This window comes from Hyperolius riggenbachi, chromosome 5 (genome assembly GCF_040937935.1).
Source record: "Hyperolius riggenbachi isolate aHypRig1 chromosome 5, aHypRig1.pri, whole genome shotgun sequence".
NCBI lineage: Eukaryota > Metazoa > Chordata > Amphibia > Anura > Hyperoliidae > Hyperolius > Hyperolius riggenbachi.
In genome coordinates this window covers 157,060,206-157,072,255 of record NC_090650.1, presented here as the reverse complement: position 1 = coordinate 157,072,255, position 12,050 = coordinate 157,060,206, and the positions used below count along the sequence as shown (strand labels likewise).

At 46.4% G+C, this 12,050-nt stretch overlaps 1 protein-coding gene across 2 annotated transcripts in view; it reads left to right on the top strand.

The window, feature by feature from the left end:
- HERPUD2 (HERPUD family member 2) overlaps positions 1-12,050 on the top strand; it is a 321,312-nt gene that overhangs the window by 150,360 nt on the left and 158,902 nt on the right. Inside the window, exon 1 of one of the 2 annotated variants that reach the window (XM_068236391.1) lies at positions 7,366-7,526. The exons of the other annotated variant lie outside the window; for it this stretch is intronic. The gene's annotated coding sequence lies outside the window, so the exon portion shown is untranslated. Of the gene's footprint in view, positions 1-7,365; positions 7,527-12,050 lie in introns of those variants that run through there. 2 annotated transcript variants of the gene reach the window in all.

Sequence of the window (12,050 nt, the reverse complement as noted above, 5' to 3'; positions counted from 1 at the left end):
TCCAGGTGTTAGAGCCTTTAAAACTACAGTGGGATGCGAAAGTTTGGGCAACCTTGTTAATTGTCATGATTTTCCTGTATAAATCGTTGGTTGTTACGATAAAAAATGTCAGTTAAATATATCATATAGGGGGGACACAGTGATATTTGAGAAGTGAAATGAAGTTTATTGGATTTACAGAAAGTATGCAATAATTGTTTAAACAAAATAAGGCAGGTGCATACTTTTGGGCACTACAAAAAAGAAATGAAATCAAAATTTAGTAGATCCTCCTTTTGCAGAAATTACAGCCTCTAAACGCTTCCTGTAGGTTCCAATGAGAGTCTGGATTCTGGTTGGAGGTATTTTGGACGATTCCTCTTTACAAAATATCTCTAGGTCATTCAGGTTTGATGCCTTCTGAGCATGGACAGCTCTCTTTAACTCACACCAAAGATTTTTAATTATATTCAGGTCTGGGGACTGAGATGGCCATTTCAGAATGTTGCACTTGTTCCTCTGCATGAATGCCTTAGTGCAGGGGTCCCCAACCTTTTTGAGCCCGGGGCCCCCTATACCGACCAAACTTTTCTCTGGGGCCCGGGGGAGGGGGGCGAGGATTTGGGGGTCGTGGTTCGTGGCGGCGGCAGTCCCCCTCCTGCCTTTTTTCCCCCGATTGTGAGTGTAGTATATACACTCGGCCCCTCAGAAAAACTGCCCAGGGACCACCAAGGGGGCCGCGGCCCCCAGGTTGGGGACCCCTGCCTTAGTGGATTTTGAGCAGTGTTTAGCGTCATTGTCTTGTTGAAAGATTCAGCCCTGGAGCAGCTTCAGCTTTGTCACTGATTCCTGGACATTGGTCTCCAGAATCTGCAGATCCTGAGTGGAATCCATGCGTCCCTCAACTTTGACAAGATTCCCAGTCCCTGCACTGGCCCCACAGCCCCACAGCATGATGGATCCACCACCGTATTTTACCGTAGGTAGCAGGTGTTTTTCTTGGAATGCTGTGTTCTTTTTCTTCCAAGCAAAACACCCCTTGTTATGCCCAAATAACTCAATTTTAGTTTCATCAGTCCACTGCACCTTATTCCAAAATGAAGCTGGCTTGTCCAAATGTGCTTTAGCATACCTCAAGCGGCGCTGTTTGTGCTGTGGGTGGAGAAAAGGCTTCCTCTGCATCACTCTCGCATACAGCATCTCATTGTGTAAAGTGCGCCGAATGGTTGAACAATGCACAGTGACTCCAGCTGCAGCAAGATGATGTAGATCTTTGGTGCTGGTCTGTGGGTTTACTGACTGTTCTCACCATTCGTCGCTTCTGTTTATCTGAGATTTTGCCACTTCGAGCCTTAACTTGAACTGAGCCTGTGGTCTTCCATTTCCTCAATATGTTTCTAACTGTGAAAACAGACAGCTGAAATCTCTGAGACAGCTTTCTGTATCCTTCCCCTAAACCATGATGCTGATCAATCTTTTGTCTTCATGTCATTTGAGAGTTGTTTTGAGACCCCTATGTGCTACTCTTCAGAGAAAATTAAAAGAGGAGGGAAACTTACAATTGACCCCCTTAAATACTCTTTCTCATAATTGGATTCACCTGTGTATGTAGCTCAGGGGTCACTGAGCTTACCAAGCCAATTTAAGTTCCAATAATTAGTTATAAAGGTTTTGGAATCAATAAAATGACAAATGTATGCACCTGCTTAATTGTATTTAAATAATTATTGCACACTTTCTATAAATCCAATAAACTTAATTTCACTTCTCAAATATCAATGTGTGTGTCTCCTATATGATATATTTAACTGACATTTTTTATCATAACAACCAACGTTTTATACAGGAAAATCATGACGATTAACAAGGTTGCCCAAACTTTCGCATCCCACTGTAGTTTTCCATCACTTTTGTGGCCAGAAACAGTCTTTGTAGTTTGTGAAATTCACCTGCCCATTGAAGTCTATGGAGGCTTGCTCAGTTCGCGTGAATCCAAACTTTTTCCGGAAGTTCGGATTCGATGTTTGCGAACCCAAAATCTGATGTTTGCGACATCTCTAATAATACATTTAAAGAGACTCTGAAGTGAGAATAAATCTCGCTTCAGAGCTCATAGTTAGCAGGGGCATGTGTGCCCCTGCTAAACCGCCGATATCCCACCGCTAAACGAGGGTCCCTGACCCCCCAAATCCCCCCCTGCAGCGGGGGATTACTTCCTGATTGAGGCAGGGCTAACCGCCGCAGCCCTGCCCCACGCGGGGGGGGGGGGGGGGGGGTTGGGGGTGAAGGGACCCCCGTTTAGCTGCGGGATATCGGCGTTTTAGCAGGGGCACGCGTGCCCCTGCTAACTATCAGCTCTAAAGCGAGAATTATTCTCGCTTTAGTGTCTCTTTAAAGTAAATCTTAAAGTACCCCTGAACTGAGAGGAATATGGAGGCTACCATATTTATTTGCTTTTAAGCAGTACCAGTTGCCTGGAAGTCCTGCTGGTCTCTTTGGCTGCACTAGTGTCTGATTTACACACCTAAAACAAGCATGACGCTAATCAAGTCAGATTTCAGGATAAGAACACACTAGGCAGAAATGCTAGCGTTGCAAAAAATGCAGCGAAAATGCACATAATGCAAGTCAATTGGGCGCATGAAAAAACGCGTATGTTTGCATTCTGCAAAGTGCATTTTTAAAAACGCTGGTCTTGCTATATATTTTTCCAAAATGTATCTAAAACGCACATGATGAAAGTCAATGGTGACGCAGAGGTATTGCATTATAATGCGTTTTTTTATGCGTTTAAAAAAAAAAGTTTGATGATTTATTTCTGCTTGCTGTTGACAAAACGCATATGTGATTTATATATGCGAACCGCAAACGCATTAAAACGCATGCCAAACGCATGTGTGGGAAAAAAATTTAAAAAGAAAAACGCACAGAAATCGCATGGATTTTTTTTTTTTTTTTTAGCTTACTTGGCTCCTGTTGCATGCAACAGGAGTCCCGGGTAAGCAAGGCTATTAGCCCCATGCACGGAAAAAGTGTGAGTGCCCTAAAGCACCCCCACAAAACGTGCATGAGTAGCCACAGGCCCCACAATACAGCGGGGCCCTTCCGGTGTTCCCCGAAGGGAACCTTCCCCCTTTGCCATTGGGTCAGGGGGTGGCGTCCTCCAACACCCGAGGGGTTGGAGGACCCTGGAGTCCTCCGACACCCGAAGGATTGGAGGACCCCGACGTTGCCCAGTGGTTACCCAAAGGGCCTGGCCATGTGGCAACCGCATCCACATGGTCCGGGTGGCTCCCCCGAGAGGGAGCCGGGTGGGGACCGAAGTCCCCAGGGGACAAGTCCCCGGTGCCAGCAAGCTGGCCCCGACCTTGCGGCCAGAGTTATAAAAATTCCGCACTCTCCCTAGCCAAAAGGCCGGGGAGCTGCGTCAGTCGGCTATGCATATGGGCAGTACAGACCAAAGCACCCTACTTCCGCCTGGGATCTGCCACATTCCAGGTTTTTTCAGGTGCACCTGGAGCGCCACTTCCAGGGGCAGTACGCCTAAGCAAAGCCCTCAGCCTTTCAGCTTTGACCATGGTATAGATCCATTCAATCAGCCTCTGGGGAGTTACGACAAGAAGGGACACCCTGCCACAGTGCCATCCCTCCAGGTCCCCCCAAAAACCTCAAGAACAGATACTACACTTGATTTTAACCAAAAGGCTGAGAAGCGATCGCATGGATAATGCACTAAAAACGCACAAACGCATATGCAGCAAAACGCTACCTTTCTCGCACTGCCTAGTGTGATCCCACCCTCAGTCAGAAACACTGAGGGTAGGAACACATCGCATATGCGTTTTCCATAGCACATAGTGAAAAACACATATGCGATTCTGCCTAGTGTATTCCTACCCTTAGGTCGCATTCACAGTGGGACGTTGGTCGCACGTTATGAAGTCTGCTCTGCAATGCTAATCCTATGGACCGTTGACAGTGCAACGTTAAAGTCGCGTTAAAAAAAATGTTGTGTTGTGGTAACTCACTGTTTGCAATGCATTACCTCTTAATGCAGACAAGTTGCGACTTTAACGTCGCATTAAACCACAATGTCCCACTGTGAATACAGCCTTAATCTGCATGCTTGTTCAGGGTCTATGGTTAAAAGGACAGGACAGCCATGCAATGTGCATTGCTTAAACGGAAATAAATATGTCAGCCTCCATATCTCTCTCAGTTCAGCTGATGCATGTTTTTGGCAGTAATGTGACAAAATGTGAAAAACTTCAAGGGGGCCGAATACTTTTGCAACCCACTATATATATATATATATATATATATATATATATATATATATATATACGCCCCTGAAAACTTCACTTCAGGATCAGGGGTGTATATATATATATATATACAGGATCTTCTCAAAAAATTAGCATATTGTAATAAAGTTCATTATTTTTTGTAATGTACTGATAAACATTAGACTTTCATATATTTTAGATTCAAATACACACAACAGAAGTAGTTCAAGCCTTTTATTGTTTTAATATTGATGATTTTGGCATACAGCTCATGAAAACCCAAAATTCCTATCTCAAAAAATTAGCATATTTCATCCGACCAATAAAAGAAAAGTGTTTTTAAAACAAAAAAAGTTAACCTTCAAATAATTATGTTCAGTTATGCCCTCAATACTTGGTTGGGAATCCTTTTGCAGAAATGACTGCTTCAATGCGGCATGGCATGGAGGCAATCAGCCTGTGGCACTGCTCAGGTGTTATGGAGGCCCAGGATGCTTCAATAGCGGCCTTAAAGGGAAGGTTCAGGGAACTCTTGAAAAAAATAAAAATCCCTATCCACTTACCTGGGGCTTCCTCCAGCCCGTGGCAGGCAGGAGGTGCTCTCGCCGCCGATCCAGAGGCTTCCGGTCGTCTTCGGTGGCCGACCCGACCTGGCCAGGCCGGCTGCCAGGTCGGGCTCTTCTGCGCTCCATGGCCGGGCTCTTCTGCGTCCCACGCGGGCGCGCTGACGTCATCGGACGTCCTCCGGGCTGAACTACTGCGCCTGCGCAGTACAGCCCGGAGGACGTCCGATGACGTCAGCGCGCCGGCGTGGGACGCAGAAGAGCCCGGCCATGGAGCGCAGAAGAGCCCGACCTGGCAACCGGCCCGGCCAGGTCGGGTCGGCCACCGAAGACGACCGGAAGCCTCTGGAGCGGCGGCGAGGGCACCTCCTGCCTGCCACGGGCTGGAGGAAGCCCCAGGTAAGTGGATAGGGATTTTTATTTTTTTCAAGAGTTCCCTGAACCTTCCCTTTAAGCTCATCCAGAGTGTTGGGTCTTGCGTCTCTCAACTTTCTCTTCACAATATCCCACAGATTCTCTATGGGGTTCAGATCAGGAGAGTTGGCAGGCCAATTGAGCACAGTAATACCGTGGTCAGTAAACCATTTACCAGTGGTTTTGGCACTGTGAGCAGGTGCCAGGTCGTGCTGAAAAATAAAATCTTCATCTCCATAAAGCTTTTCAGCAGATGGAAGCATGAAGTGCTCCAAAATCTCCTGATAGCTAGCTGCATTGACCCTGCCCTTGATAAAACACAGTGGACCAACACCAGCAGCTGACATGGCACCTCAGACCATCACTGACTGTGGGTACTTGACACTGGACTTCAGGCATTTTGACATTTGCCTCTCCCCAGTCTTCCTCCAGGGTCTGGCACCTTGATTTCTGAATGACATGTAAAAGTTGCTTTCATCCGAAAAAAGTACTTTGGACCACTGAGCAACAGTCCAGTGCTGCTTCTTTGTAGCCCAGGTCAGGCGCTTCTGCCGCTGTTTCTGGTTCAAAAGTGGGTTCATGCTTCCATCTGCTGAAAAGCTTTATGGAGATAAAGATTTCATTTTTCAGCACGAACTGGCACCTGCTCACAGTGCCAAAACCACTGGTAAATGGTTTACTGACCATGGTAATACTGTGCTCAATTGGCCTGCCAACTCTCCTGACCCGAACCCCATAGAGAATCTGTGGGATATTGTGAAGAGAAAGTTGAGAGACGCAAGACCCAACACTCTGCATGAGCTGAAGGCCGCTATCGAAGCATCCTGGGCCTCCATAACACCTGATCAGTGCCACAGGCTGATTGCCTCCATGCCACGCCGCATTGAAGCAGTCATTTCTGCAAAAGTATTCCCGACCAAGTATTGAGTGCATAACTGAACATAATTATTTGAAGGTTGACTTTTTTTTTGTTTTAAAAACACTTTTCTTTTATTGGTCGGATGAAATATGCTAATTTTTTGAGATATGAATTTTGGGTTTTCATGAGCTGTATGCCAAAATCATCAATATTAAAACAATAAAAGGCTTGAAATACTTCAGTTGTGTGTATTTGAATCTAAAATATATGAAAGTCTAATGTTTATCAGTACATTACAAAAAATAATGAACTTTATCACAATATGCTAATTTTTTGAAAAGATCCTGTATATACTCACTACAGTGTTTACTTTCTTGTCTTTGCTGTTGCATGCTGATTGGTGAATTAGAACGTGTTCAACGAGATGCCTGTGGTCATTCCCCAGGTCGTCCTCTACTGCGCCTTGCTGAGCGCCGCTGTCAATCGTTTGCACATGGTGTGGATTGTACTGCACAGGTGCAGTAGTTTTGCGCGGTGCAATGGAGGACAGCCTAGCAAGGTTGGCCTCTGCACCGTCGGGGACCAGGAGCCAGCGGCTGACAGCGGAGCTGCGGCAAGGGACATAACAGCTGCTAGGGGCTGGAGAAAGCCCCGGGTAAGTAGATGTCATTTTATTTTGCAGCTTGGACATTCCCTTTAAGCTGCATGTACACACTAAGCTCTGGAAGAGCAAGAAGGGGGTGTGCAATGAAATGTGATCGGCAGGTTGTTTGTATCTTAGGGACTCCCTGTATTAAAGGATACCACAGCCGAAAGGCTCTGGTAAAAATGTAAGATGCAGTGCGCAGGGGTTTAAAAGTCGATACTTACCGCGCCTCTCGTTCCCCGCAGTCAGCCACCGGTCTTCTCCTATACATCCCAGTGTCCTGGCAACTTGGCTGACCTTTAACCCCCGGACAGTCTTCGCTTCTGCCCGGCACATAATTATGGGCAGAAGTACGCACACTGAAAAGCAAGCATTAGATGCTAAGTGAGCATGACTCCACTTAGGGCCATTTTGTACTTAATGCGTTGGTATGTGTTAGTACGCGTTGGTATGCAGTTTTTCCATAGCAGTGCATTGTGAAAAAGATTTCAGTTAAAACGTGTTAAGTGGGAACTGTGCCATAGGAAACCATGGGCATTACTTTGAAAATCAGTTTTCTTTCAGTTATAACTGAGAGCAACTGATTAGGTGTAAATGGGGCCTTAGCATCTGACACTTGCTTTTCAGTGGAGCACAGACGCTAGGACTGAGGAGGCAGAGTGGTGTGCGTTCTTCTGCCCGTAATTATGCACTGTCCGAGTTAAAGGTCAGCCAAGTCGCCAGGACACCAGGATGTATAGGAGAAGACCGGCAGCTGACTGCGGGGAACAAGAGGTGCAGTAAGTATCGATTTATAACCCCCTAACTGCTGCATCTTACATTTTTACCAGAGCCTTTTGGCTCTGGTATCCTTTAAGTGTTCACCTTAAACAGTTCTTATTCTCAAGTGTGTACTTTTTTTGTTTTTTTTGGGCAAGTCGTGAGTGGTGACACAGGACTTCATGCCTGGAGTGGCAAAAAGTCTAGAAACGTCCTGAGTCAGTGCTGTATGTACAATAATAATAAGTAAAATATCAGATGCACACTAATCTCCAGATGATAAAATTTAGTGTCACATAAATAAAATCCATATATTTACACAGATGTGTACAAAAATACAATTGGGAGAAATTGACTATACTATAGATAAGAATCATACACAAGTATGATACTAAGAAAAACAAATTGAGCCCAACATTTTAAACTTTATTTACTGCATGTACGAATCTCAAACTAACAAACATCAATATTGCCCTCCCAACCAACATCTGCTACTCCTCAAAGGGGCCAGGCCCAGATTTACATCACAGGAGCCTAGAGCCAAAGATGTTCTGGCACCTTAGACGTCACCCTCCATAAACATACAACCCCCCCCCCCCCCCAACGAACAACACTGCAAGTGTGCTGGCTAGCCAAGCTTTCACCTCCCCCCTACTTCTACTGTCCGGCATTGGTAGCCACATGTGCCCCTTAGTATTGGGTTGCTATACATGCCCCCAGCTGAAGGGAGGTCTTGTCAGTGAAATAGAGCCACATGAGTAACCTGTCATTTACACTCTGCTCGGGACTCTGTATAGGAAAGGAGAGAGGGAGGTACTCAGGGATGAGAGTGAGCCGCCTTTCCATCATTAGCAGCCTGTAGGCGCGTGCCTACAGTGCCTTATGGAAAATCCGGCCCTGAGAGGATCTGTGCCTGCGCCTGCTACACCAGCAGCACAGGAAAGCTTAAACCTTGCGAGGGTCTGTGCCTGCGCCTGCTACATCAGCAGCACAGGAAAGCTCAAACCTTGCTTCCTGCAATTCACGTACAGGAAACACACCCTGCTTTTAGTGCTAGGCTTCACTCCCATCACTTAACTCCCATACAAAGATCCTCAGTTTATTTACAATGTTTCCAGTCATTTACCATTACTACTTTTGCGTAAGCAATAAAAGACAAGAAACGATGATACCACCAATCAGGGCTTGTTCTTGGGGTCGTGTGACTTTTACGTCAATGTATGCAGGAGGGGGCGAAAGAATGTTTTCGAAAGACAGGATTTGGGATTTCTCTCTTGCACTTTTGCCATACCCCGATTTTGCTGTACCCCGATATCTACTATGTGTTGTCTAGATGGCCGGCCTTTAACCTGAGCGACCGGAGCGGTCGCTCAGGGTGCCGGCTTCCAGGTGGGCGCACGTGATGTGCATTAATTATTCCCTGGCCGCATTTTAACCTGCTGGCTGCAGGCTTTGGGTCCATCTGTGGCTGCGAGTGGTAGCCCCGCCCCCTTGTGCTGCTGGGGTGATGAGGCGAAAATGCCAGTAACCTACTGCTACCCCTTGCTGAGTCTGTATGAGCCGTGCGTGCCAGCAGCGCCGCCCCTCGCTCACAGGCGATGTCTGCGCTGCGCACTTATCAGAGAAAGACCTGCTTGTCACTCCTGACTCCTGGGCAACTTCTGTCCCTAGCTACAAGCAGAAAAGTAAGATTCCCCAACTGCCTCCTGGTTGGCAAAGTGGGGGGTGCCTATATACGCTAAAGGGGGGGTCTGCTTGTATACTATACACTATTTATCGTCCTAGATATATACACTAAAAGGGGCATCTGTTTATATATACTACTATCTGATTGCAATATCTGTCTGTATATGGTACGCTCCCAACTTCATCTCTCGATTGTCTATCTGATTGCAATACCTGTCTGTATATGGTACGCTCCCAACTTCATCTCTCGATTGTCTATCTGATTGCAATATTATATGTCTGTTTATAACATACCATGCCCTGCTATCTGACTATGGGACATTCTTGGTTTTAAATTTATGTCAATCTCTGATCTTTGGTTCCATTCCACTAGTTCCTAGCTTTTGGCATTATCTAGGTCTTGGCCTTAAATTAACATATTGTAACGATCAGTGTCAGCAAGAACTAAATTCTGATTATTTGGTGATCTGCAGTATCACCAATAATGCAGATACTATTTCTTATTATGTGGTGATCTGCAGTATCACCAATAATGCAAATACTATATCTGATTATGTGGTGATCTGCAGAATCACCAATAATGCAAATATAGTAAACAAAAGGATTTCGAGACCTTAGTCACACTTTATAGTAGAAGTGTAGTGATTGGTGCATACAGTATATACTGACAGCTATGACAACAGCTCACCAGAGGAGCCGGTGAGCTCTGTCAGTACAGTGAACACCTCACCAGTGACAAGGGCTCACTGGTGAGTGGCGAAGTCAGACTAATCGGGTCGGTAACAGCCAGACAGGTACAGTACAAAATCAGGAGGCAGAGAAGTAACGGTTGACAGGCAGAGGTTGGCAGCAATATCAGATGGGCTAAAGTGCAGAATCACTAGAGCAGAGAGAGATACGATATTCAGGCAGAGTCAGTAACTAGATCAGATGGGCAAAAGTACAGAATCACTTAGAGAGTAAGAATAGTCAAGAACGAGCCAGAGTCATAAACAGATAATACAAATAATAATGCACAATCCTAGAGCTGTGTGAAATCCCCGGTTTCCTCCCGGATCAAAGCACACCGGATCTAACTAAGGTCTGAGCGCTTACATGTAGTGATCGCAACAGCAGACAACGGTGTACTGACTCCTCCGGGCTTAAGAGCCCGAGGAGACCTCGCAGCACGCCCCCTGTGTCCTGGCCAATCAGTGGCGGCGGGTGCATGTCGTGACGTCAGCCGACCCGCAGGTCAGCTGAGCCGCCTCTTCGCTGCATAAAGGTTGTGACGGTGCGTGCACGCACGCGTCAATACAACCCTATGAGCAGCTGATAAACCCGTCCTCGGCGTGCTAGACGCCCGAGGAACGGGTAACTGTTTAGGCAGGGACACGGAGGCTGTGACGGTGGCAGCTCTGTCAGTCGCCGCTGCCCCGTCTATATTTGTTACACATATAATTTATTGCCTTTCCAGCTGTTTATGCAGTGTTTGATCAGTGAGTTACATTTCTGTCCAGCCCCATGCAGAGTCTCCTTTAAATTCAGCCTACAAGGCTGAGACTCCCATTCAACCTCTCCACCATCTCACCTGCATTCAGGCTGTTAATTAAGATGCTGGCAGCCTGTTTGCATATAGCTAGGATAGGAGGTCAATTTTGACCACTGGTCAGTTTTGAGCATCTGAACTCAAAGTGCATCTGTAACTCTAAGTGTAAAGAAAATACAACGACCAGAATTAGACCAGAAGGGAACAGAAGGAACGGACAAAACTCTGCTTCTCTGGTTAGTTGCAAAAATGTTTAACCTAGTGTTTACTATCTGCCTGCTCTCCCCAGCCATCCTCAAAACTCTTCACACACTACATCCCCCTGCTGTTAGCAATATGTTGTACATTTCACCATCCCTCCTATCCACTCCTCAGCTTGCCTCTCATGAAATGTTCTCATACTTACAGCCTCACCTTCCGTGTCGCACTACATCTACATATAAGTCTATACCGCAACCTCTGCTCCGCTCTGTCTGCCTTCTCCTCCTCCGTGCTGCTGGGGACATTTCACCTAACCCTGGACCCCCACTCCCCCCTGCTAATAACACTGTTTGCAACAAATCAAATTTCCCTTCCTCTTACTGTAACCTTATTAATATTCCACTCCTTCCCCCTACTCACCCTCCTATCTCGGCTGCCCTCTGGAATGCCCGCTCAGTCTGCAACAAGCTGCCCTTCATCCATGATCTTTTCATTTCCAATGCTTTCACATTCTTTGGGATCACTGAGACCTGGCTGACCCCTACTGACACAGTCTCACCTGCTGCCCTCTCTTATGGAGGTTTCCATTTTAGCCACACTCCTAGGAGTGGGAATAAACATGGTGGAGGGGTGGGCATTCTTCTCTCAGACAAATGCTCCTTCAAGCCTCTTACTCCTATTCCTTCTCTCTCCCTGCCATCCTTTGAAGTCCATTCAGTCCGACTATACTCTCCCTCGGACCTCCAGATTGCAGTTATCTACCGCCCTCCAGGCCCTGCTTCTGTTTTCTTAGATCATTTCTCTGCCTGGCTTCTCCAGTTCCTGTCCTCTGACATCCCTACCATCATTATGGGTGATTTTAACATTCCTATTGACACCAAGAATGCTGTCTCCAACAAACTTCTTTCACTCACTTCCTCCTATGGCTTGTTTCAGTGGTCCTCTACCTCAACCCACACTGATGGCCATATGCTTGACCTCGTATTCACTCGTCTCTGCTCTGTCACTGACTTTACTAATCATCCACTACCACTCTCTGACCACAACCTACTTCACTTCTCTCTCTCCTCCTCTTTTCCTACCACCCTGGCACAAGCACGCTCACATATTCGCAGAAACTATCGCAATC